Below are 25,810 nucleotides of genomic sequence, written 5' to 3'. Positions count from 1 at the left end.
GGCAGCGGCAGCAGGCTAGAGAGTGTCATGGCGACATACCCTAAATGGACTCAGGCTTCAAACCAATGGGTGGCAGAGAGGAACCAAAGGAGGTGAGCAAGAAGCGCTCAAATAATATCGGTACATGATAAAAGTTTGCCAGTATATTTTGTGGATTACACAGAAGGGTGGCGACAAAGTTAACATGGAAGCCATGAAAACAACCCAAAATTCTGCCTGACACAGCTCGTTTGATAAGGGGACCATGTATGGAGGCAGTGAACTAGTAGTAGATTAAAGGTGCTGCAGTTAAAACTATGTTAGTTGGATCTTGGCATGGAGCTGGCGCTCCGCTGCCAGGCGAGCTTTCGCCAATCCAAGCCCCTGTCTCTAGGCTACTCCCCAAACAGCACTTCTAAGAACCTTTTGTATTAGATCAAGTGTAGTAGCGTTCTTATAAGTTTGGGATATGGCGGGTGAGGGGAATGTAAACAGATGCGCAAGAAGCGCTGAAATAATATCGGTAAATGATAAAAGTTTGCCAGTATATTTTGGGGATTACACAGCAGGGTGGCGACAAAGTTAACAAGTTTGATGTGGAATGCCCTGTAATAGCTCTTGGGCGGTGTGCCTTTTATCGCCTAGGCTCAGCAGTTTGAGCACCGCCTGCTGTCGCTTAGCGACGGCACTGCTGCTGTGCCTAGAGCTACCGACTGATGGCGCCATGGCCACGGATGGTAATTCGGAGGAGGAGGAGGTGGAGGAGGGGTGGGAGGAGGAGGAGGTATAGTAGGCCTGAAACACCTGGACCGAGGTAGGCCCCGCAATCCTCGGCGTCGGCAGTATATGACCAGCCGCAGGGTCAGACTCGGTCCCAGCCTCCACCAAGTTAAGTGTAGTAGCGTTCTTATAAGTTTGGGATATGGCGGATGAGGGGAATGTAAACAGATGCGCAAGAAGCGCTGAAATAATATCCCTAAATGGTAAAAGTTTGCCAGTATATTTTGTGGATAACACAGCAGGGTGGCGACAAAGTTAACAACTTTGATGTGGAATCCATGAAAACAACCCAAATTTGTGCCTGACACACCTCGTTTGATAAGGGGACGATGTATGGAGGCAGCTATATGGACGACTTTTGGAGGTAGCAATGGAGACAACGTGTGGAGGCTGCTATGGAGACAATTTAATTTGGATAGTGCCTGTATGTGGCAGTCCAAAAAAGTTTTCAAACCAGAGGAGCAGGTATGTGGCCCTCCAGAAAAATGGAATAGATTGAGTGCCTGTATGTGGCAGTCCAAAAAAGTTTTCAAACCAGAGGAGCAGGTAGGTGGCCCTCCAGAAAAATGAAATAGATTGAGTGCCTGTATGTGGCAGTCCAAAAAAGTTTTCAAACCAGAGGAGCAGGTAGGTGGCCCTCCAGAAAAATGGAATAGATTGAGTGCCTGTATGTGGCACTCCCAAAAATTGTTTAAAACAGAGGACCGGGTAGGTGGCCCTCCAGAAAAATTAAATGCATAAAGTACTATAGCTAGAGCCAGTGGGCCCTGTCAAAAAATAGCCAGTTTCCTCTGCTTTAGTGTACAAAGAGGAGGAGAAGGAGGAAAATGAGGAGGAGGAGGAGTGCATAAATTATTCAGGTTGAGCTTCCTTCACCTGGTGGAGATTGGAAATTATGAGAAATCCAGGCTTTATTCATCTTAATAAGCGTCAGCCTGTCAGCGCTGTCAGTCGACAGGCGTGTACGCTTATCGGTGATGATGCCACCAGCTGCACTGAAAACCCGCTCGGACAAGACGCTAGCGGCAGGGCAGGCAAGAACCTCCAAGGCGTACAGCGCCAGTTCGTGCCACATGTCCAGCTTTGAAACCCAGTAGTTGTAGGGAGCTGTGTGATCATTTAGGACGATGGTATGGTCAGCTATGTACTCCCTCACCATCTTTCTGTAAAGATCAGCCCTACTCTGCCGAGACTGGGGACAGGTGACAGTGTCTTGCTGGGGTGACATAAAGCTGGCAAAAGCCTTGTAAAGCGTACCCTTGCCAGTGCTGGACAAGCTGCCTGCTCGCCTACTCTCCCTCGCTACTTGTCCCGCAGAACTACGCACTCTGCCGCTAGCGCTGTCAGAAGGGAAATACTGTTTCAGCTTGTGCACCAGGGCCTGCTGGTATTCATGCATTCTCACACTCCTTTCCTCTCCAGGGATGAGAGTGGAAAGATTTTGCTTGTACCGTGGGTCCAGGAGAGTGAATACCCAGTAATCGGTGCTGGAATAAATTCTTTGAACGCGAGGGTCACGGGATAGGCAGCCTAGCATGAAATCTGCCATATGCGCCAGAGTCCCAACGCGCAAGAATTCACCCCCCTCACTGGCCTGACTGTCCATTTCCTCCTCCTCCAACTCCTCCAACTCCTCTTCTTCTGCCCATACACGCTGAACAGTGAAGGTCTGAGCAATGCTCCCCTCTTGTGTCTCGCCAACATTCTCCTCCTCTTCCTCCTCATCCTCCTCCACCTCCTCCGATATGCGCTGAGAAACAGACCTGAGGGTGCTTTGGCTATCAACAAGGGAATCTTCTTCCCCCGTCTCTTGTGACGAGCGCAAAGCTTCCGACTTCATGCTGACCAGAGAGTTTTTCAACAGGCCAAGCAGCGGGATGGTGAGGCTGATGATGGCGGCATCGCCACTGACCATCTGTGTTGACTCCTCAAAGTTACTCAGCACCTGACAGATATCAGACATCCACGTCCACTCCTCATTGTAGACTTGAGGAAGCTGACTGACCTGACTACCAGTTCTGGTGGAAGTTGACATCTGGCAGTCTACAATCGTTCTGCGCTGCTGGTAAACTCTGGATAACATGGTTAATGTTGAATTCCACCTCGTGGGCACGTCGCACAACAGTCGGTGAGCGGGCAGTTGGAGGCGGCGCTGCGCTGCCCTGAGAGTGGCAGCATCTGTGCTGGACTTCCTGAAATGCGCACAGATGCGGCGCACCTTCGTGAGCAAATCTGACAGATTGGGGTATGTCTTGAGGAAACGCTGAACTATCAGATTTAACACATGGGCCAGACATGGCACATGTGTCAGTCTGCCGAGTTGCAGAGCCGCCACCAGGTTACGGCCGTTGTCACACACAACCATGCCTGGCTTCAGGTTCAGCGGTGCCAGCCACAGATCAGTCTGCGCCGTGATGCCCTGTAATAGTTCTTGGGCGGTGTGCCTTTTATCGCCTAGGCTCAGCAGTTTGAGCACCGCCTGCTGTCGCTTAGCGACGGCACTGCTGCTGTGCCTAGAGCTACTGACTGATGGCGCCATGGCCACGGATGGTAATTCGGAGGAGGAGGAGGTGGAGGAGGGGTGGGAGGAGGAGGAGGTATAGTAGGCCTTTGAGACCTGGACCGAGGTAGGCCCCGCAATCCTCGGCGTCGGCAGTATATGACCAGCCCCAGGGTCAGACTCGGTCCCAGCCTCCACCAAGTTAACCTAATGTGCCGTCAGCGATATATAGTGGCCCTGCCCGGCAGCACTCGTCCACGTGTCCGTGGTTAGGTGGACCTTGTCAGAAACGGCGTTGGTCAGGGCACGGATGATGTTGTCTGACACGTGCTGGTGCAGGGCTGGGACGGCACATCGGGAAAAGTAGTGGCGGCTGGGGACCGAATACCGAGGGGCGGCCGCCGCCATGAGGTTGCGAAAGGCCTCGGTCTCTACTAGCCTATAGGGCAGCATCTCCAGGCTAAGCAATCTGGAGATGTGGACATTAAGGGCTTGGGCGTGCGGGTGGGTTGCACTATATTTTCTTTTACGCTCCAGCGTCTGGGGTATGGAGAGCTGAACGCTGGTGGATGCTGTGGAGGATCGTGGAGGCGACGATGGGGTTTTTGTGCCAGGGTCCTGGGCAGGGGGCTGACTATCAGCTGACACAGGGGAAGGAGCAGTGGTGTGCACGGCCGGAGGTGAACGGGCTTGGTGCCACTGATTCGGGTGTTTAGCATTCATATGCCTGCGCATACTGGTGGTAGTTAAGCTAGTAGTGGTGGAACCCCTGCTGATCCTGGTTTGGCAAAGGTTGCACACCACAGTCCGTCGGTCATCCGGTGTTTCCTTAAAGAACCTCCAGACTTCTGAAAATCTAGCCCTCGCCGCGGGAGCCCTCGCCACGGGAGCTTCACTACGTGACACATTTGGCGCTGATATACCAGCTCTGGCCCTGCCTCTCTGTCTGGCCCCACCACTGCCTCTTCCAACCTGTTCTGCTATAGGACTCTCCTCCGTCTCAGAAGCACTGTGTTCACCCGGCCTCTCAACCCAGCTTGGGTCTGTCACCTCATCATCCTCCGATCCCTCAGTCTGCTCCCCCCTCGGACTTCCTGCCCTGACAACAACTTCACCACTGTCTGACAACCGTGTCTCCTCATCGTCGGACACCTCTTTACACACTTCTTCCACTACGTCAAGAAGGCCATCATCACCCACAGACTGCGACTGGTGGAAAACCTGGGCATCGGAAAATTGCTCAGCAGCAACCGGACAAGTGGTTTGTGACTGTGGGAAGGGTCCAGAAAACAGTTCCTCAGAGTATGCCGGTTCAAATGCCAAATTTTCCTGGGAGCGGGCAGACTGGGGGGGAGGAGGCTGAGGTGCAGGAGCTGGAGGAGTGCCGATTTCGGTGACATGGGTGGACTGCGTGGAAGACTGACTGGTGGACAAATTGCTCGAAGCATTGTCGGCAATCCACGACATCACCTGTTCGCACTGTTCTGGCCTCAACAGTGCTCTACCACGAGTCCCAGTAACTTGAGACATGATGAACCTAGGGAGTGTAGCTCTGCGGCGTTCCCCTGCTCCCTCATCAGCAGGTGGTGTCTCACCCCACCCAGGACCACGGCCTTTGACCCCTGCCGTAGATGGACGCCCACGTCCCCGCCCTCGTCCTCGTCCTCTACCCCTAGCTCTCGGGTTAAACATTTTGAAAATGAAAGTTATATAACTTTAATTTTTTTTTTAACTTTTTTGTGTGTTTTTTTGTGTTTTTTAGTTTTTTTTTGTGTTTTTTAGTTTTTAAAACCAAACAATGCTATCCTATTGCTATGGCTATTTTCTAGCCAAGTATGAAAGCACACTGCTATGCCAGATGAGATGACGCTGAGTTATGAAAAAAAAAAGGTAAAATAAAAAGGAAATGGCTGACTGTGCCTAATTGAAATCCAACCCCTAATAAATTATCCCACTTCGGTCTTTGCGATGGATATGTGCGTCACTAAGCGCTAAACACAGCGGTCGCAAGTCTCACTCCAAATTCCTTACAATTGGCTAGTATATGCACTGCAGCAAGGACAGCCACCAGCAGATCAACCAGAAATAAAATATATATAACGCTATTGTAGGCGTAAGTAAGCCGTTTGGATTCTCCTTTGGCTATTTTCTAACCAAGTATGAAAGCACACTGATGAGATGACGCTGAGTTATGAAAAAATAAATGTAAAATAAAAAGAAACTGCCAGACTGTGCCTAATTGAAATCCAACCCCTTATAAATTATCCCACTTCGGTCTTTGCGATGGATATGTGCGTCACTAAGCGCTGAACACAGCGGTCGCAAGTCTCACTCCAAATTCCTCACAATTGGCTAGTATATGCACTGCAGCAAGGACAGCCACCAGCAGATCAACCAGAAATAAAATATATATAACGCTATTGTAGGCGTAAGTAAGCCGTTTGGATTCTCCTTTGGCTATTTTCTAGCCAAGTATGAAAGCACACTGATGAGATGACGCTGAGTTATGAAAAAATAAACGTAAAATAAAAAGAAACTGCCAGACTGTGCCTAATTGAAATCCAACCCCTAATAAATTATCCCACTTCGGTCTTTGCGATGGATATGTGCGTCACTAAGCGCTAAACACAGCGGTCGCAAGTCTCACTCCAAATTCCTCACAATTGGCTAGTATATGCACTGCAGCAAGGACAGCCACCAGCAGATCAACCAGAAATAAAATATATATAACGCTATTGTAGGCGTAAGTAAGCCGTTTGGATTCTCCTTTGGCTATTTTCTAGCCAAGTATGAAAGCACACTGATGAGATGACGCTGAGTTATGAAAAAATAAACGTAAAATAAAAAGAAACTGGCAGACTGTGCCTAATTGAAATCAAACCTCTAATAAATTTTCCCACTTTGGTGTTTGAGGTGGATATGTGTGTCACTAAGAGCTAAACACAACGGTAGCAAGTCCCCCTGCAAATTCCTCACAATATGGTATTAGCTGCACTACTAGTGCCAGCAAGCCCAGCCACAAGCAAACAAAAAAAAAAAAGGATAACGTTATAACGTTATTGTAGCCCTAAGAAGGGCTGTTGGGTTCTTGTTGAATCACTCCTGCCTAACACTATTCTAATAGAACACCCTAACGCTTTCCCTGCCCAGCAGCAGCTCTCTCCCTAGCGGCATCCAGACACAGAATGATCCGAGCAGCGCGGGCAGCGGCTAGTCTATCCCAGGGTCACCTGATCTGGCCAGCCAACCACTGCTATCGACGTGTAAGGGTACCACGTCATGCTGGGTGGAGTGCAGAGTCTCCTGGCTTGTGATTGGCTCTGTTTCTGGCCGCCAAAAAGCAAAACGGCGGGAGCTGCCATTTTCTCGAGCGGGCAAAGTATTCGTCCGAGCAACGAGCAGTTTCGAGTACGCTAATGCTCGAACGAGCATCAAGCTCGGACGAGTATGTTCGCTCATCTCTAATTAAGGCTAAAGAATTTCAAAAATGCATTATCCTGACGTCAATGTGCGACAACAGGGAAGTTCTCCTATCAAGAGACTTCATAAGATGGGAACTCTCCTCCCTTTTCTGTTTCTCTCTTGTTTTTCTATATAGTTTTGTGAAACCAAATAAACCTGCACAGTGCTGATTTTTGCCCTGGGTAAAAGCATTAGCAAATCTTGCATCAGCAATTTGTCATTCTTTGCATGCTTATTGATTAGAAACACAGCCAACGCACACTAAAAGTGGATATCTTAAATCCTACCCCAACACTAATACTTGTAAACCCACAGATAGGAATATCAGAATATGACCCATAAGGGAAGGTAGATGTAATGGGAATGAATACAATATATTATTTGGCGTTGAGCCTGAGAAGTTGGGAATTTTTCCCATGCTATGGGCAAGAGTTATTTTTTTGCCTTCCTCTATGGAAGAAGTTGGACTACTTTTGGATGTTTCTATGATACTAAAGTGCTGAAAATGAATGCAAAAATAGCAAAATAAAGTCACAGCACAGAGGAGATGCTGCAGCATTTTAAAGGGTAAACGCCAGCACTTACTGTAAATCTGGTGTCTCAATCCAATGACTTCCAATGAGAGGTCTCCATTTTATTCTTCCATCTGGTCACCATGTAATCTTCTTCCAGTCAATCTTCTCTGCAGATGTAGCAACACAAATATGTTAGGTTCCTCACTTCATCATTATCACCACAAGCTTCTTATCTCAAACTTAATACTGTTCTCTTCATCCCCAAGAGAAAAATATTATGTTCCTCCACAGTAGCCAATATAATAACAGGGCAACCACAGCAGCCAGTATAATAACAGGGTCTCCACAGTAGCCAAAACAGAAACAGTGCACCAACGTAGCTAATAAAGTTCAAAGCCCCCTTATTAGCTAGTACAGGGGCTCACAATTGCCAGAAAAGTAATGCAGACCCACAGTAGTCAATATAGTACAGGGTCCTCTTAGACGCCAATATAGTACAAGGTCCCATATTAGCCAATATAGTAACGCCACCATAGTAGCAAACGGGCCAAAAAAAAATTGTTACCTCAGGCTTTGCTCCTCCTCATGCTTGGTTGGTCACAGGATATTTAGGGCAAAGATCTGATCAGACCTGAGACTTAATCAAGCCTTAGCCCAGAGTTGGTTATGTTGTTCTGGCGGAGGCAGAAGTTATCATGCAATTACACTTGCACAGTCTGACTAGGCCTCTGCCCTGAGGCTTTGCATTTAGAAACTGAAGTCAACCTGAATGGGGATTGGCTCTCCGAGTTGCTCTTTACCATGGCACTTGGGTCAGTTGAAACACAAACATGGTTGGGCTAGATCCTTCCCTGTTCTGGTTGGATTGTGTTTCTAAATGCCAGTCAATTGCAATGTGTGAACACAGCCTGAACATCCTGTGATCACATAACCACTCAGTGTGTGGGCTCATCAGCGGTTTCTTTGGCACTCCACCGGACCAGTCTATGTCAGGCACGGTGTGAGGAAATCTAGCACAGACATCAGATGGTTATAGTTCTCCAGCTATATCGGTCTAAAATATTCCTTGTTGTGACTGCTGATTTTTTCTCATCCTTGCATTGTACTGAGCTTCATTGATTGAGACTAGCTTCTGTGTATACGCACAAGTTCTGGAGAAACATGCCCTAAAGTCAGTGCAACTTGGGATGATTTTTCTTACAACAAAAAGTATAAAATGTACGTTACCAGTGTATAAAACCTCCAGTGATGTTGAAGACCCTAAGAGAGTGCGAGTTACAGTATTGACTCAATGCCATTAGGCCCCATGCCTTTTCATTGGCTCTTACGCTGTTAACAAATTATTGCGTCTTGCACGCATCAGCCGATGTTGAGAGTTGTAGTTATACCACTTTGAAACAGTCGTTCATGAATATCTTAATTCACTAATGTAGTTTTCTACCAAGAGGACTAGTTAATTTACTCCGAGGTCATGCTACAATGTATCACTGTAGGAGTTTATCCTCCACAATGGCGGAATATTAACACCTTGCCTGAATTATCCAGATGACTTCACCCTTTACGCTCTTTGCTTTTAAGTAAATTTCATCCGTGTGCACTTTATTTTCTCATAAGCTCCGACTTTCTTCTCAAACCGAGAATATTTTCATGTATATATTTACCACAAACATAATAAATTCACAAATGAAAACCTAACAAAGACGTGATACCCATAACCGTGAAAAATTACCCAACAAGCGGCTACACAGATCTAATCATCTCTTCTCAAAGGTCAGGAATGAGAATCTATCCATGATGTAAACTGTTACAAAAAGTACAACTTCCAACGAAGGAGAAAATGAATAAAGATCATGTGCATGTGAAAGGAATGATAAACTGAGAACTGGGACACTTGGAATTCAAGATTTATCGTCTCTTCTGATCAAGAATGCAATGACCAAATGTATTTGATTTTTTTTTCGTTTTTTGGTGGAGTAGATGGTCAACTACAGTATGGCCCAGTCGTTCTACCCAATATATTATCATCCTCCCAGAGGATCCTCCAGTGGGCCCAGGATCTAACCCAATATTGGGCCCTTGCAATGTAACAGAAGAAAGTTCAATTTGGAGGTTTCTTCGATCTATTTCTTAGGGTTTGAGAGAGTTTGGAACCCTTATAATAATTGTATCTAGCCCAAGAAACCAAAGCCTGACACTGGTTCTACCCCATCAAAAACCAAGATAATTTTACCTGCTGATCTTGACACCCCATGCCCACAGCAGTGACCCCCTTTACAGTAATGTCCACAGCATAGCCCACCTTTACAGAAATATCTGCATCAATATGACGTACGCACGCACGCATCACAAGTACGTCAGCGGCATTGAAACCACCACATCATAGTTATGCGCATGGGCAGGAAGAGAAGAAGCTGGAGCTGTGGGGAGAAGAAGCCAGGGGTTTGGACCCCTGTAATTATTGTATCTAGCCCAAGAAACCACAAACTGACACTGGTTCTACCCCACCAAAGACCAAGATATTTTTCCCTGCTGGTCTTGATACCCAATGTCCACAGCAGAATCCTCCTGTTAATAAATGTCCACAACAGAGCCCCTCTTTAAAGAAATGTCCATAGCAAACCCCTTTTAATTAAACGTCCACAGAAGAGCCCACCTTTATAGAAAAGTCCCCATCACTATGACGCATGCACGCAGAACTATGACGTCAGCGGCTCCAACACCACCACGTCATAGTTATGCGTACCAGCAGGAAGAGAAGAAGCCTGAGCCGTGCGGAGAAGAAGCCAGGGGTTTGGACCCCTGTTATAATTATATCTGGCCCAAGAAACCACAGCCTGACACTGGTTCTACCCCATCAAAGACCAAGATAATTTTACCTGCTGGTCTTGATACCCCATGTCCACAGCAGAGTTCCCCTTTATAGAAATATCCACAGAGCCCTAAGATTAAGACTGCCTTTTCATTATAAGATTAAAACCACTGGCGGATCTTCATATAGAGCCTGGGTTTGGAAGGCAAAGGCCTCAGGTGCCGCCCATACCGCCTATATGAAGATCAGCCATTGCTGCCCTGAATATTAGACTGGTGTGACTAGGTTTACCTTAACTTTGGTGCTTTGCACGCCTGCGCCAGCTGCAATTCACACAGGGGGCACCACCAAAAGTAGTGACCTCGTGTTCTCTCAACAGCTAATTCCAGATCCCTGGTGACAAGTAAATATCGGAAAGGTCCAGGAATAAGACATTTCAGTACGAAGTCAAGCTGAACTGATTTGACAAGATGAGAGGACAAAGACATAGGTCAGGAAGGAATTAATTCTCATGAAGATTTGGACACACTTCTTAAATACATGTGCAAGGAGTTTGCACTAGAAAGAACGTGCTAAGCCTGACAGAAAACTGGCGCATGGCCTTTAGCAAATGTGATCCATTGTCTTTGGCATTCACAGCACTAAAAAACATGTATGCTTTACTGGGGATTCTTGGTAAAAACTATTCATATCATTTTTCCAGGGTGAGAAAAGGAAAACTATGTCTTCAGTGCTACTGTAATCCAAACAAGGCAGCTTGTGGTAATAGGTTTCATAAAGAGTACAACATATCAATTTTTAAGTTGTGGACTTTGGCACAGAGAGGGTCAAAGCCTAAGTCCTGTCATGTAGAACAACTTTGCCTATTACACATGAACACCCATATCCAGCAGTTTCTTTGTTATCCTCCACAGTATAGCCAATTCCTGAATGTAGCTGTCTCCCCTGGTTGTGCTTATTATCCCTATCAGACCGTTCTGTGTTTATAATAAATTGCAGGAGGTGGAGGTCATGTGATGTTTTCTGCGTCTGTACAATCTGTATCTGTGGATACAGATGTCTGCTTTACAGAATATTGAGGTACAGTATATCCCCTGTTCCCGATCAGTCCCTCTATTCCAATGTGTGATTCTGCAGTACTTTCTCTGTATATACAGTATGTCATCTCAAGATTTATCATAGCTTCCTTTGCAGCAACCCTTCTGCTCTTAGGACACTATCTACAATGCTGGAAGCTTTTAACACTTAGTGGTCACACAACACAGACTATACATTTCATTTGACTGTATCAATGCTGGTTTCTACTTATTACATGCCACATGCTCCTCCATGTGATACGGCTGGACTCAGCTTCAGATAAATAATAGGAAGAGGTTAATCTTCACTACTGCTGAGGAAGATCTCTGACAAGCAGCTTCAGAACATAAAATGCCATAGATCCGAAAAGAAAATGGCAAACAGCACGATATGGGCATAGTCCTGTTTGTTCTTAAAGAGGGATTCACATATCATAATTTGATAAAGATCATTATGAAATAAGAGGTTTACTGTTGGGCAAGAAAGTTGGAGTAGAAATTCAGTGAAATGTATGAATTGAGTTCAAGCTAAGTGAATACAAATGATTGGTAAGGATATTTTTATTGCCATTTATAAAGCCTTTATTTGCCTCTAAGGTTGAAGTTTATCCTGGAACCTTTGACGCTGAATCTTTATTACATTGTCAGATGAAATGAGGGCCCTGCCCCTAAGAGCTTACAGTCTATGAGGATGAAGGGCTAATATAGATGATGATGGCTTTTATACAATGGTCCAGCCATTCTTTAAGGGATAAAATAATAAAACAACTAAATAATGCTGAATGAAACAGTCACTATCTGCTATCGATACTTACACAATTCAAGGCACATTGGTCTGTAGAGAGACCTGTTTAATGGTATCAAGTGGTGGGGGATTAAGTAGATGAGGGAAGAAATCAGCAGTGAAAAGAAAGTGATAGTTACATGCAGTTCCTAATTGCAATAGGCCTGTCTGAATAGATGAGTTTTTAGGACACATTTGAAACATTAGTTGTTGGTTATTAGTCTGATAGTCCAGGTAGGGCAATCCAGTAAATTGGTGCAGCTTGAGGGAAATCCTGGAGATGTGAGTGTATAAAATCCTTATTTTGTCATATGTTGTAGGTAGGAAGGGCAACTTAGGGCATATGTCTTTTGTGCCGGGGCATGTGTCTTATGTGCTGGGTCATGTGTCTTAGAGACGCAGAGGGAACTTTCGTAGAGCCACTTTGTCATGGCAAACATATTTAGATGTAAGGTTTGCCCCATTCTAATTCTTTTGCTCAGAATAACATTAACACAGATTTTTATAAATAGAAGTTTCATCTTGTGCTTATCAGTTCTCGTCTCTTTGTTTCGGCAGTGCCTGGATTTGAAAATGTTTGAAATGACCATGTGCCGTGTTTTCTCCTTCTTTTTAGTGCTGTTTAAATTTGTCGCTGCCTTTGATGTTTTAGTTTGTCTGGTTTCAAAGTACAGGGGGGAATATAAATACATTAGGTTTATATATGTGTATGCTTGAAAGATCGCTGTCATCGTGTTTCCTTTTTCTTTGTGGAAATTGTATTCTTCTTGATAAGGTACCCTGGTGACTCACAGACACATCAAAGTTACAGCCTGGAGCTGCTTAGCAAACTGCCATAAACACAGGCACAGTAAAACCAACATGAAGGGCTCGTCGCGGGGCTGACGTTTCTGCCTTTCTTCTTCCTTGCCCACATCAGTCTCGGCAGAGAATGGGATCATTCAGACTTGTTAACCTCCATCTGGATCTGACATCGGACTCATGAAAACTATTGGAAATTTATTACTAATTTCTCCAGTATAAAACATCTTAAGGCCCCATTCACACAAACGTCGTTAGCCGTAAAAAACGGCAGCTAGCATACAGCCGCCATAGAAGTGAATTGTGCACGGTGCGGCTGCACTGCTCCCTATGGGAGACATCCCCTTTCCATCGACAGCCGGGCCAGTTTTAGATAATGGGGCTCATTTACTAAGGGTCCACGGACTGAACTATCGTCAGAATATCCGACAATTTCTAATGCGCGCGGCATTAAGAAGGGTTTTTTGGTGCACGCGATGGCTGGCTTTCACGCGACAGAAATAGGGGGGGCGGGCCATCAGATGAACCGACGGATTTGGACTAAGCACGGGAATTAACATTCAAATTTGTGTCACAAGCCAAGCACTTATAATCAGGGAAGAAGATGATAAACTCCGGCGGGACTGAGCGGGGAGCGGCACATGCAGGAAATCAGGCGCAGGATCTACGTGGATCGCGGCACAGTTCAGCATCGTCGGGGAACGCACCTCGGGGATCGCTACTCCGACAGGTAAGTAAATGTGCCCCATTGTGTGTGTGAAAGAGGCCTAAGAAGTGGTCTGAAGTTTGAGGCTCTTCGACTATTGCAAAACTACAAATCCCAGCAGGCTTGGCCAACCAATGGGCAAAGGATGCAGACCATTGGATTGAAGTGTAAGGTCAGTGTCGCTATGATGCATAATTGTCTCTTCCTATGTTAGTCTTCACTGTACTACTAGAATTTCACATTTCATAGTTACCTAAAGTAAAATTGCACATTTGGTTGTCGTCTTAAATGTCATAGAGACATGTCAGATGATAAAATAGCATAATGGTTGCTGAAATTTCCATCAATCACTCACATCACTTTTCAGAACACTCGAGCTTCCATTTACTGTAAAAAAAGGCAGAGAGACCTGCTCCTAATAGTCTGCTACTCTTACAATTGGGAAATAGAAGAATAACAAGTGCACTTACAAGGTCCAAAATGGAAAAGGGCTCATCAAACAGAAAGATCAGCCAAGTTCCTTGCTGTCTAATAGGAACTACACTGATTGGTACACATCTGTATTTTTATTATAAAAATACCTGGTATGCAAAAATAGAGTAAAATCTAAATTTTTACACTAATTGTTCCCCCGGGAGACTAAGAGATGGTTAATATTAGTAGGCCTATTAATTAACCAAGGGGAGGAGTCACCATTACATAGCGTTTATTAATTTCCCCCCCTAATAAATATATTTTTAAAAACTGCCATTAGAAAACAGCACAATCCTTAAATTGTTCCTTCTCCTACCTATAAACTCTGCAAATAACCCTATATGAGTCTGATCTGTGTCTACTCAGTGGTGAGTATGGCATCAGTCTTCTCCACAGCCGAACCTACAGCATGAGGGGGGAGGTGAGGGAGATGATTTCTCTTCATTTCCTCAGTAATCTCAGTAATCTCCTGTAACTAGGAATTTTCTTCAGCCTGTCAAACACAGCTATGTCTCTCTCAAGTTCCTTATTACCTCCTCCCTTAGGAATTCTCTTGAGTGAGTCAAACAGAGCCAACATTTCTCTCAAGTTACTCATTTTCCCACAATTCGAAATTCTGTTCAGCGAGTCACACACACCCAATGTCTGTCTCAAGTCGCCCAGCCCTCCTTCACTCAGGAATTTTCTTCAGCCTGTCAAACAGAGCCAATGGGGGTCATTTACTAGGGGCCCGATTCGCGTTTTCCCGACGTGTTACCCGAATATTTCTGATTTGCGCCGATTTTCCCTGTATTGCCCCTGGATTTTGCCGCACATGATCGGATTTTAACGCATCGGCGCCGGCATGCACGCGACGGAAATCGGGGGGTGTAGCCAAACGAAAACCCAACGGATTCGGAAAAACCGGCGCATTTAAAAGGCGGGTGAATTTCAGGGCATTTCAGCAGGCCTCGGCGGACTTCAGCACAGCAGGGACATCTAGTGGACGGCGGAGGAACTGCCTTAGTGAATCCCGGCCGAACCCGAATCCACCGCAGAGAACGCGACGCTGGATCGCGAATGGACCGGATAAGTAAATCTGCCCCAATGTCTCTCTCAAGTTCCTCATTCCCCCTACCTTAAGAATTTTCTTCAGCAAATCACACACAGCTAACGTCTATCTGAAGTCTCTGATGCCCTTCCTGTATATGACTTCCATCTCAGCGCTATATACTTGTTAGTTGATATTCTAGTCCAAAACTTCCTTTGCCACAAGATGGGGGTTGGAGTTATATAAAGATTTGAAACATGATGATGGCACGTAAATGACACCTAATGGGTGCCACCATCTTTAATCTCGCCAGAGCTCTGCGTGACATCATCAAGAGGCACCAAACACTTTTTATGACAGTCAATGAAAACCAGAGAATCCAAAATGTAAAATAATAACCATGAAGACACATTAGTAGATGTAGCCTGCCCCCAGGGGATCTGCTTTCCTTGACCTGGTTGTGCCTCCTCAGATACACTATTTACTAGTGATTTTTACCACATTGCTGTTCTGCTCTTCATCCATTGAGATGGTGCCAGTTCCAGGTGGTAAATTCTCCCAGGTATCTACAATATAAAATTGAAGCCATCAGAACACATAAGACATGTGTTTCCTTTTATGGAAGAGTATTGTAGTGTCTCAGTACACGATAGGGGTAGCTGTCATAGGCTAGTAGGTTTGTAGGTATGTACAATCTATGGCCATTATATAACCTGTATCTCTTTCACTGTATATCATGCCACATGCATTTATGTTAGGTCCCAATCTATACTCACACACAATCTGGGGCACATTTACTTACTCGGTCCTGCGTTGTCCGACGAGAATGAACTTCTTCTTCTTCCTGGTGCATGTAAGTGCATTGTCTTGCGACACAATTACTGTCAAACGAAAGTCGGCGCAATTGCGCCAAAATCCAATCGCATGCGACACAATCCCCAAATCCGATGCAAATGCGTTCTGTGGACCCTTAGTAAATAAGCCCCAATAGGTTTCTGAAGAATTGATCCAGGCAATCTGTGGGCAGAGACCATAGTCGTGCACTCCACTGCCATCTACTTGCCAATCCTAAAACCTACATGGTGATTTTATGTGTAGATTAAAGTGGAATGAATGTATATTACTCATATTCAGCTAGATGGGAAATAACCAGGTTGTATGTGTAGAGTACAGTAGAACGAACATATATAACACAGTGCACAGAGATCCCTGAGAATCCTTGATGGGGCATGAACTTTATATATAGATTATATGGGAATGAACTTATAATACACATAAACAGCTGTGTACAGTATTCATAGATAAGAAATGAACAGGTTGTGTGTGTAGATTATACAGAAATGAACATATATTACACATATTCAGCTGAGCTGTAAAGAACAATGCAATGTTATCCCCTGAAGAAAGAGGCATTGAAGTCTGCAGAGCTGTCCGTGTAACCTGCCAAGACAAGTACACTACAATACACTTACAAAAGCCAATCTACCTTATCTCATAATGTTTTTGGGACCAAAATTCAGTGCGTATTACCGTAATTTCTTAATATATCCTTTGATCAGTGAGTGCTGCAGTTTGACAATTCAGAGCTCCAAAGCTTCTGCATTGACATAGATTAGAAAAATAACTGACTGGTGGATTTGTGGCCACCACTGGAGGGAGCTACAAAGCATACTGTATACCAGTGATGGCTAACCTATGGCACTGGTGCCAGAGGTGGCACTCAGAGCCCTTTCTGTGGGCACTCAGGCCATCACCAGAGATTACTCTAGGTATGTTCCTGCAGTCCCAGACAGCCCAGGACTTGCTGTACACAGAGGTATTTTAAAGTGACAGCTCTAATGTGACTATTTTCTGCTTTATTGGTGTCCTCAGGTGCTGGTATCAATGAAAACTGTGACAGAGAAGGGAGTATAAATCACAAATTACATTTCTGTGTTGGCACTTTGCGATAAATAAGTGGGTCTTTGTTGTAGTTTGGGCACTCGGCCTCTAAAAGGTTCGCCATCACTGCTGTATACTGTTATACATTTAACTTCCATGCTCCCTCTAGTGGTGGATATAATCTGCCACCATGTGTTCAGTGAAATCTTTGGCTGGGTAGATTTGAGCTTTGGATCCGAAAAATGAGTTGTTAAAGTTTCCAAAAATATTCAACTGTGTGTAGATAACACTGAGAACCATCAATGAGGAATGAACAGGTTATATGTGTAGATTTTTACGGGAATTAACATATATTCCATATATTGGGGATTATTTTCTATGGGTCACAGATCGCACTTTCGTCAGACTGTTTGCCGGTTTTTGGGATTTGCGCACTTTGACAGGTATTTAACAGGGTTTTGCACTGATCGGATTTTGGCGAAGCGGGGTTTGCGCTGTCATGCAAAAGAAATGGGACTGATTTGGACTGAGCGCGGGATCTAAGTTTCAAATTGGCAACATGACAAGACAATGGGGCAGATTTACTTACCCGATCCAGCGGCACGTTCTCTGCGGTGGATTCGGGTCCGGCCGGGATTCATTAACCCCTAGGCGCACCAGGACGTTATAGTACGTCCCCGGGGCTAGATGCTTAGCGCACGGGGACGTTCTATAACGTCCTGCTTCTGGCACCGGCTCACGAACGGAGCCGGTACCAGAAGCAGCGGCTGTCAGCTGTCTAGTACGGCTGACAGCCTGCGCTAACACCCGCGATCGGAGCCGGCTCCGATCGCGGGTGTTAACCCCTTACACGCCGCGGTCAAACATGACCGCGGCGTGTAAGGGTGTTTGCGCTGTGGATCGGATCCCCCGTGCCGCTTACCGGGGGATCCGATCCACTTCTGGGCAGCTCCGAGGACTGGCATGTGCCCCGGAGCTGCCCGGTCTCCATGGCAGCCAGACCCCTTCCGGGTCTGACTGTAAACTGTCTGAGCATGCGCAAGCTTGCTCAGACAGTTTACACTGCTCTACAATAAAATAGTATTGTAGAGCAGTGTATTGAACTTAAACCAGTGATCAGAGCATCACTGGTTTAAGTTCAAGTATGTATAAGTAAAAATATGCAAAAACACTTAACACTACACATTATAATAAATAAAAAATAAATACATAAAAATATAAGCCCCTAAAATGTCACTTTCCCATAAAAACACTTAATAAAGTATAAAAAACACAAAAACACAAAAAACCCTGCATATTTGGTATTGCCGCGTCCGTAACAATCTGTATAATAAAACAGAATCGTTACTGGACCTGCACGGTACACGCCGTAGAAAAAAAACGCAAAAACGTTCCGAAAAAAGATAATTTTTAATTAATACCCTATAAAAAATGCTCTAAAAAGTAATTTAAAAAATGTTATGCACTCCAAAATAAGCCCACTAAAAAGAACAACTCTTCTCGCAAAAAATAAGCCCCTAACCAGATTTGTCAGCCGAAAAATAAAAAAGTTATACATATGAAAAGATGGTGATGCTAAAATGAATAAGATTTGCTACAAATTGGTTTTTATTCAGTACAATTGAATAAAATACACAAAACCCCCACATATTTGGTATCCCTGCGTCCGTAACAATCTGTATAATAAAACAGAATCGTTATTAGATCCGCAAAGTGAACCCCGTAAAAAACAAAACAAAAAAAAGCTCCAGAAAAAAGATCATTTTCAATTAATACCCTATAAAAATGCTCTAAAAAGGGATTTAAAAAATGTTCTGCACTCTAAAATGAGACCACTAAAAAGAACAATCCTTCTCGCAAAAAATAAGCCCTTAAACAGATTTGTGAGGCGAAAAATAAAAAAGTTATGCATATGAAAGACGGTGATGCTAAAATTAACAACATTTTTGCCAAATTACTTTTTATGCAATAAAAATGAGAAAAAAATAAAAAATCTATATAAATGAGGTCTTTTTGTAATCGTGGCAACCCATAGAATAAAAATAATATACTATTTTTATGGTATGGTAAACAGCCAAAAAAAAAAACCCATAAAAATCTTCCTGAAAAGTGATGATTTTCATTTCCTCCACCAACAAAGAGTTAATAAAATCTCACCAATTAGCCTATAAATTCCCCCAAATTACGTACCAGAAAAGTGCATCTCATGTGGCAAAAGAAATAAGCCCCTATAGGTCCACAATAAAAAAAAGAAAAAAATTATAGCCTGTACAATGTGACATAGCAAATCTGCTCTGGATGGCGCCTCCTTCCCTCCTATGCCCGGCCGTGCGCTCATACAGCAGGTTACCACCACATATGGGGTATCCGTGTACTCGGGAGAGATTGGGTAACAAACTTTGTGGAGCCTTTATTCATTTAATCCATTGTAAATGTTTAATTTTCCACCCAAAATGGGTGTATTGTGAAAAAATATTACAATTTGGAGACTGCACCTCCATTTTGTTTTAACCCCTATAAAACACGTAAAGCGTTAACAAACTTCTTAAAAGTGGTTTTTCATACGTTGAGGTGTGTAGTTTCCACAATGGGGTAATTTACGAGTCTCACTATTATTTAGGCCACTCAGTGTCAATTAGAAGTTGAGCAGGTCCATCTAAATACAGGTTTTGGTGATTTTACAAAAAATGTGAAAAATGATACCTAAATTCTGAGCCTCAGAACATTCTAGTAAAATATGTGGAATCTTAAAAAACCATGCCAGCATAAAGCAGACACTTGGGAAATGTAAGTTATGAATTTATTTGGGAGCTATGACTATCTGCATCAAAAGTAGAGAATTTAGAACGTTGAAAATAAAGAATTTTTCCAAATTTTTGCCAAATTTTGTTTTTTTTCATAACTAAACACAAAAGATTTCATCCAAATTTTTAAACTAATTTGAAGTACAATGTGTCACGAGAAAACAATCTCAAAATCCCCTGGATATCTCATAGCGTTCCAAAACTATAACCACTTATAGTGACACAGGTCAGATTTGAAGAATGGGGCCGCGTCCTTAAGGCCAAAAGAGGCTGCGTCCCGTAGGGGTTAAGGCAGTTCCTCCAACGTCCACCAGGTGCGCGCTGAAGAGCATCGGAACGCACTCAAGTTCACCGGCCTATTCCCAGTGAAGGTAAGTGCAAGCTTCGCGGCACTTCTCTTTTTTTAAATGCTGCGGTTTTTCCGAATCCGCCGGGTTTTCGTTTGGCCACGCCCCTATTTTCGTCGCGTGCATGCCAGCGCCGATGCGCCACAATCCGATCGCGTGCACCAAAATCCCGGGGCAATTCAGGGGAAATTGGTGCAAATCAGAAATATTCGGGTAACACGTCGGGAAAACGCGAATCGGGTCCTTAGTAAATGATCCCCAATGTATCAGGCCTCAGGGTCAGTGAACCCCTTGGACCACCACGGGAGATTGTAGTAGCCTACACCTGGGACTGGAATCGAAGTGGTTCCTGGTCTTCACCAGAGACCGCCACAAAGCGGGAAGGTCTTGCTGCGGCGAGGTGCCACCAGGTCGTTCCACAAGTGTGACTAGCCCATGGTGGCAGCCAAGGTCAAGGTACAGCGTTCAGGCTCAAGGACAGGTACAGGCACGTAGTCAGGGCTGGCGGCAGAGATGCAAGGTCAAAGGTCAGGTCCGAGGTCACAACTGGAGATCAAGGCAGAGCAGGAACGGGAACAGGAACAAGGAGCAGGTAAGAATGCTGGGAGACCTTCACTAAGACTATGAGCGAGTGCGCAGGCGTTCACTGGCGTGAAGGTGGCGAAGAGTGCAAAATAATCACAAGTGTTAGCAATAAGATAGCATCTGACGTGGCGTGTGGCCCTGATAAATATGCCTCTTTGTCTCTAAAGTTAATATTGCACCATACACAATGCTGATTTTACCTGTAGAGCATTTCAGGAGCTGGTAGAATATTTAAATATTATATGACAACAGAGGAAAGTTTTATAAAAAATTAAGGCTTTGTAAATCTGCCTTTCCATGGATGAAGGAAACTTTCCTAGTGCTATGTTCATTCCGGTTTTGAAATAATGCATCTGAGTTTTTCCATTATGACCCTGCCAAATTTCATCTTCAAAGCTCATGTCTGTCTGGAGCACACAGGTGTTTCACGCTGCGGCAACAATCCGGATAAACTGTCTGCATCTCAACACCGCCTTTAATTAAATGTCTTCAATGCTTCGCTTGTCTTGCATGAAAATATGTTTTAAAGACTGATATAAAAGATTTCCCAGTTAGTTAACAACTTTCAGATGCGAATGGGGGAGAATATTAGATACTTGAAGGAAAATCAACATCCTATCCCCTGACACAGATGGCACCAGGGCTGGTGCCAGTGCTGGTCCAGTACTGGGTCCCAGAGCTGCTGGGGGGGGGGGACACATAAGGCAGTACACAAGGAATCCATAGGGGTGAGGGGGGCTGTATCTAATGAATCCATAGGGGGTGAGGAGGCTATAAAATAACCATGAGGGGTCTGTGTGGTATGATAAACTAGGGAATATTTTAGGGGACAGGAGACTGTTTCAGTTTCTCAATTTTTAATGCCGCCATGTGAGTTCACTGCCAAGGGGCCTACTGAGGATCTATCGCCCAGGGTCCTACTAAAACCTTGAGCCAACCCTTGATGGCATGTTCTCTCATGTTTAAAAAAAATACAAAGGTGAAGAATTGATCTAAAGTCTCATGGTTGTAGAGGGATTAAAGCAATGAGCTGAAAATTCTAGCGTTGTGAAGGTTTGTCCCACTGAAGTAACATCCGATATCCATCACACGGCATCATTTAGAGATCACTGGGTGTTGGGCTGCCTGGAGAAATCCCCATGTAGTCCTCTTCGTTAAAGGAATTTACAGATTATCTCAGGAAATGTCATAAATATTTGATAGGTATGGGTTCCTCCTCTATATCGAGAATGGGGGGTCGACTGACCCCTCCCTCCAGCAGTCCTGCCCATGCATGAGCATTCACTCCCTATTCATGTCTATGGGAACTACAAAAAAGCAAAGCATATAGACTCAGCTATTTTCAGCTCTCCCATAGCCTTGAATGCAGCGCGGTTGAGAATGCAGGCCAAACTCTCCGTTTAGCCTTTAGCTTGTCCTCATGTGATGACCCAAAAACTATGGTGGGTCCGACTGGCAAGTAAGATATGTCACCATGTGTTTTTGCTCCCTGGGAAGGATAGTAAGGCATGGTGCACCCCAAAGGGAAATAAGTCCAGAGATTCGATGGTCTGGAGTGAACAGTTATCTTATTTACTGAAGAAATTCAGGCCTGGGCAAGCTGTCCCTCTCTTTCTTAGTAGGCTAGCACCATGGCCAAAGGCTAAGAGCCCTGCGTCAGTGGTAGTGTATCCCCATCTCAGATGTTTCTTCTGTATGATCAGGTAGATGGGCAGTCTTCTACTCAACACTCTGTCCTTTAACTCCGAGACACTAGGGACTGGGATTGTTCTCTTTATATACCTTCTAATTCAGCAAAATCAATGACAAAGCACTCTGCCAAAGATTTACATTGAGTGCCCATAGTATTCTATGGAAAAAAGTTTCTAAAATGGTAAGCAATTTTCCAGACAGCACATGTCACTCTAAAGGTTAGTTGGCTGATTTTCTGGTAAACAAGTCTGTTTTTTCTCCTAAAGTTATGGTAAATTACTAGTTTCTTTTAATAAGAGATACACAGTAAGAAATGTCTCTGTGTTCAACAACCCTTTCTACTAGTCTATACAGATATAGTACAGTACACATACCCAGGCTGGAAATACCCCTTTAACTTCAATGCCACTGTTAGTTAACTCCTTCAGCCCCAAGAAATTAACATAGTGCTGGTATTGCTTCACATAAGAACTTTCAGCCCATATTCTGTTAATCTATACACAAATTAGCCCGATATATTTGAAACGTACACCCTATCCTGTTAGAGGGGTTAATTGTTTTTATGAGAGTCTGACTTTTCAGTAGTTTCAGTGAGCACAAGAACAGTTGTCTTTAAATGACCCCCAAGTGGCCCATGGGTGATGGTGCCTGTGCTCATGCAGCATCCCTTAAACTTGGGTCTCGAAGAGGTCATACTAGAGGTCTCATGGAAGTGAATGGAGTTGGGGACGAAGCTGACAGGCAGGAACGGAAGCAGAGGTTACAACAGATATTCAGGGGCAACCATGACAGTCTTGTTATCCATGGTCTCCTGCCTTCTAAAATCAACTTTGAAATTATGCTAATGATCCAGAAAGGCTACTTGGGCTGTTCTAAGAGCCCCACGGTGATGTAGCTTCACAAGCTGTTAAAATGTCTTATCCTCCCCCCTGCTCCTGCTCAGCACTTCCTCCCTCTGCCTGATGTAACCTCTCGGCAGCATAGGAGGCTTTGTTACACAATGGGATGATGGAAGTGCAGTATTTATACCATGTTTATACATGGAATAGTATTGAGTCCTACATTTTAAGGAAGAATAACAGAGTAATCCTGCAATGCATCGTACTAAGTAAAGGTGCTCAAAAACATTTTTTTAATGTTAAATGCAAAAATAGCTAAAACAGATGACAAGACCTCTTTAATATGCATGCAAAGACATGGTAAATTGGATTCTGTAGGGTTTAATCAACAGAATTTTTTAATCATGGAGAATTTCATTGAATATTCTGATGTGCCGGCTTTGCCTCCTTTTCCCAAATATATATTAATCATTTAAAATCAGAGATAATGGAAATGATCATTCTGGATTCGTTATACTTTGTGTGACCCAATAAGAGTCTCATAATAAATGTTTTATGCATAGGTATCGTACCAGATGCCCTTCATTTCATCTTTGTGGTGTGGTTCCTGAGATTCTCACTCTCCTCTTTTTGTAAATTGGCCAGACTACTCTATGCACTCTGGGTTTTTGAAGTCTTCGGCTCTTCAACTGGTAAAACCCTTTACAACAAACGTTGGGGGAGGGGTCAAACAATGTATATTGAGACTCCTAACAGCAAATATAAGGGAAACGATAAGTCCACATGCCCAAACTTTGATGTCATCCATCACCAGGACGGTATCGTTACCTATTTTTATCCCTTTCCCTCTTTTTTGATACTACCGCTGTGTTAAAGATTTTGTTTACATAGTAACCATCCGCCTTTAAAATTTCATTCAAAAATTTGCCCGTTCCAAAACGGTTGTTGCCTCGGTTCAAAGGGTAAGTTGTATGCACTGCAGCTTCCTCGTGTGAGACACTTCCCATGGGTTTAGCAGGAATTCTGCGGAAGCCATACCAAGTTCTTTGGGGGTTCACTGTGTCTCCCATTGAAATCTTGGTAGATTTTGACCAAAAGAAAAGGAAAAAGTTTGTACTCTGCCCATGTCACTCCGCTACTTCAGTTCTTGCCCTGTGTCTGGTAAGAAGTTCCAGTTGGTCACAGGACCCACTCCTGCCAATGAGAGGCCGCATCGGCCCATAAAACATTTATTTAATTTTATTTGTTTATGCCGGATCCGATGAGGCTACTCATTGGCCAAACTGGTCATGTGATCCCTTGGAACAGTGCAATGTGAAAACCAGGGACTGGATCAGGGCGAGTTCACTTCCTTTTTTTCTTTTGCCACCCTTGAAAACTGGAAAAACTTCTTACACTTCCTACACTTCCAAAAAATGTCCAAATTTTGTCTCCAGCTCTAACTTCCTATGTACAATTTTGCATATGAGGGACGAGGGGAAGATCATTACTAAATTATGTAATTAAATGTCATTATGATGGATCAGTCCACTTCAACCACATGACATTTGCTCAAATGAATGACTTGCAGTATGAATGAAAAATCTGAGCGTTGCTGTGGGGAGCAATATGTGGAAGAATGAGGAACGACTCCAATGTATCGCCATTTGCATACAATGATGGATTTTGCCCTACATGTGTAGTTAGTTCATATGCAGATACATTTTTGATCCCTGGTTTAAGGGGAAAAAAAATTCCAGAGAACCAGATGGAATTAGAACATTTACAATATGTGTCTTCTATTCAGTAGCTCCAGGGATGAATATATAAACTCAGATTTCTACAGAAACCGCTACATTTCTGTCCATGAAATCACAGCCCGGACTTAAAAAAAAAGTTGAGCCCTGACATAATTCCTCTTGTAATACCCTTACTATTGATGATATCATCACAAATGAGCCGCAGTCATCAAATATTTACCTAGGATTTTATTACACATTCGATGTTAAATAAATTGAGACTTCAAGATATTAAGAAAAGATTTGCTAAGGGAACAGAAAGAAATGAAAACAGAACCTCCGCATATTGAGTGTTCCATTTTCTTAAATTGGATTCCTCTCTTTATTATATCTTTGTTTCGGAAAGTCAGGAAAACTACTGTTCTACTACATTGTTCTTTGAGGCCTTTGTGAAAGGTCTGAGACAACAACTTATGAGGCAAAGACTCATTTGTTCAAAGCTGCCATGTTGAGCTATGACTCCCAATGAAAATAACATGGTTGGACTTGACCACTGGGGGTCATCTGGTAGGAGCAAGATCTGGCGTAATGTTTTTCAAGGCCCCTCTAAAAGGGACTGTGAGACAAACTCATGGGGTAGGTACACAAAGACTTTTGAAAAGACTGTAATCTGTTCTAAGCGTCCATGTTGAGCCACGACTCTTAATGAAAATATATGGCTGGGCTGCCTACTAGTGCACCCACTAGAGGACCCACTAGAGCACCCACTAGAGGATCCACTAGTAGACAAGTTGATCTGGTGGGCGCAACGTCTGACAAAATGGGGGGGAATTACTTAGACTGGCATTTTAAACACCAACCTTTATTGTGCCCCTGCCAGCGAACTACAAAATCCATCCTCTTAGTAAATTGGAATAGGGTAGGCTGACGCTTTTCCTTGATTTACATGAGGATTAACAGGTCAATCTGATTTTTAAAAAAGGAGAAGTCTGCACTTTTTTCTGGCGGAAACTAAAGGAAATTCAGCT

General features: G+C 44.0%; 1 long non-coding RNA gene across 1 annotated transcript in view; it reads right to left on the bottom strand.

Moving 5' to 3' along the window:
- LOC140104732 (uncharacterized) overlaps positions 1-17,615 on the bottom strand; it is a 73,200-nt gene extending 55,585 nt beyond the window's left edge. The window contains exons 1-3 of the long non-coding RNA XR_011850398.1: positions 17,387-17,615; positions 15,415-15,482; positions 7,307-7,403 (exon numbers count right to left, since the gene is read on the bottom strand). This is a non-coding gene — a long non-coding RNA (uncharacterized lncRNA). The remainder of the gene's footprint in view (positions 1-7,306; positions 7,404-15,414; positions 15,483-17,386) is intronic.
- Between the last annotated feature and the right edge of the window lie 8,195 nt (positions 17,616-25,810).

This window comes from Engystomops pustulosus, chromosome 10 (assembly GCF_040894005.1).
Source record: "Engystomops pustulosus chromosome 10, aEngPut4.maternal, whole genome shotgun sequence".
Lineage (NCBI taxonomy): Eukaryota > Metazoa > Chordata > Amphibia > Anura > Leptodactylidae > Engystomops > Engystomops pustulosus.
The sequence above is the reverse complement of the archived record's forward strand: the minus strand, read 5'-3'. Positions and strand labels throughout refer to the sequence as shown.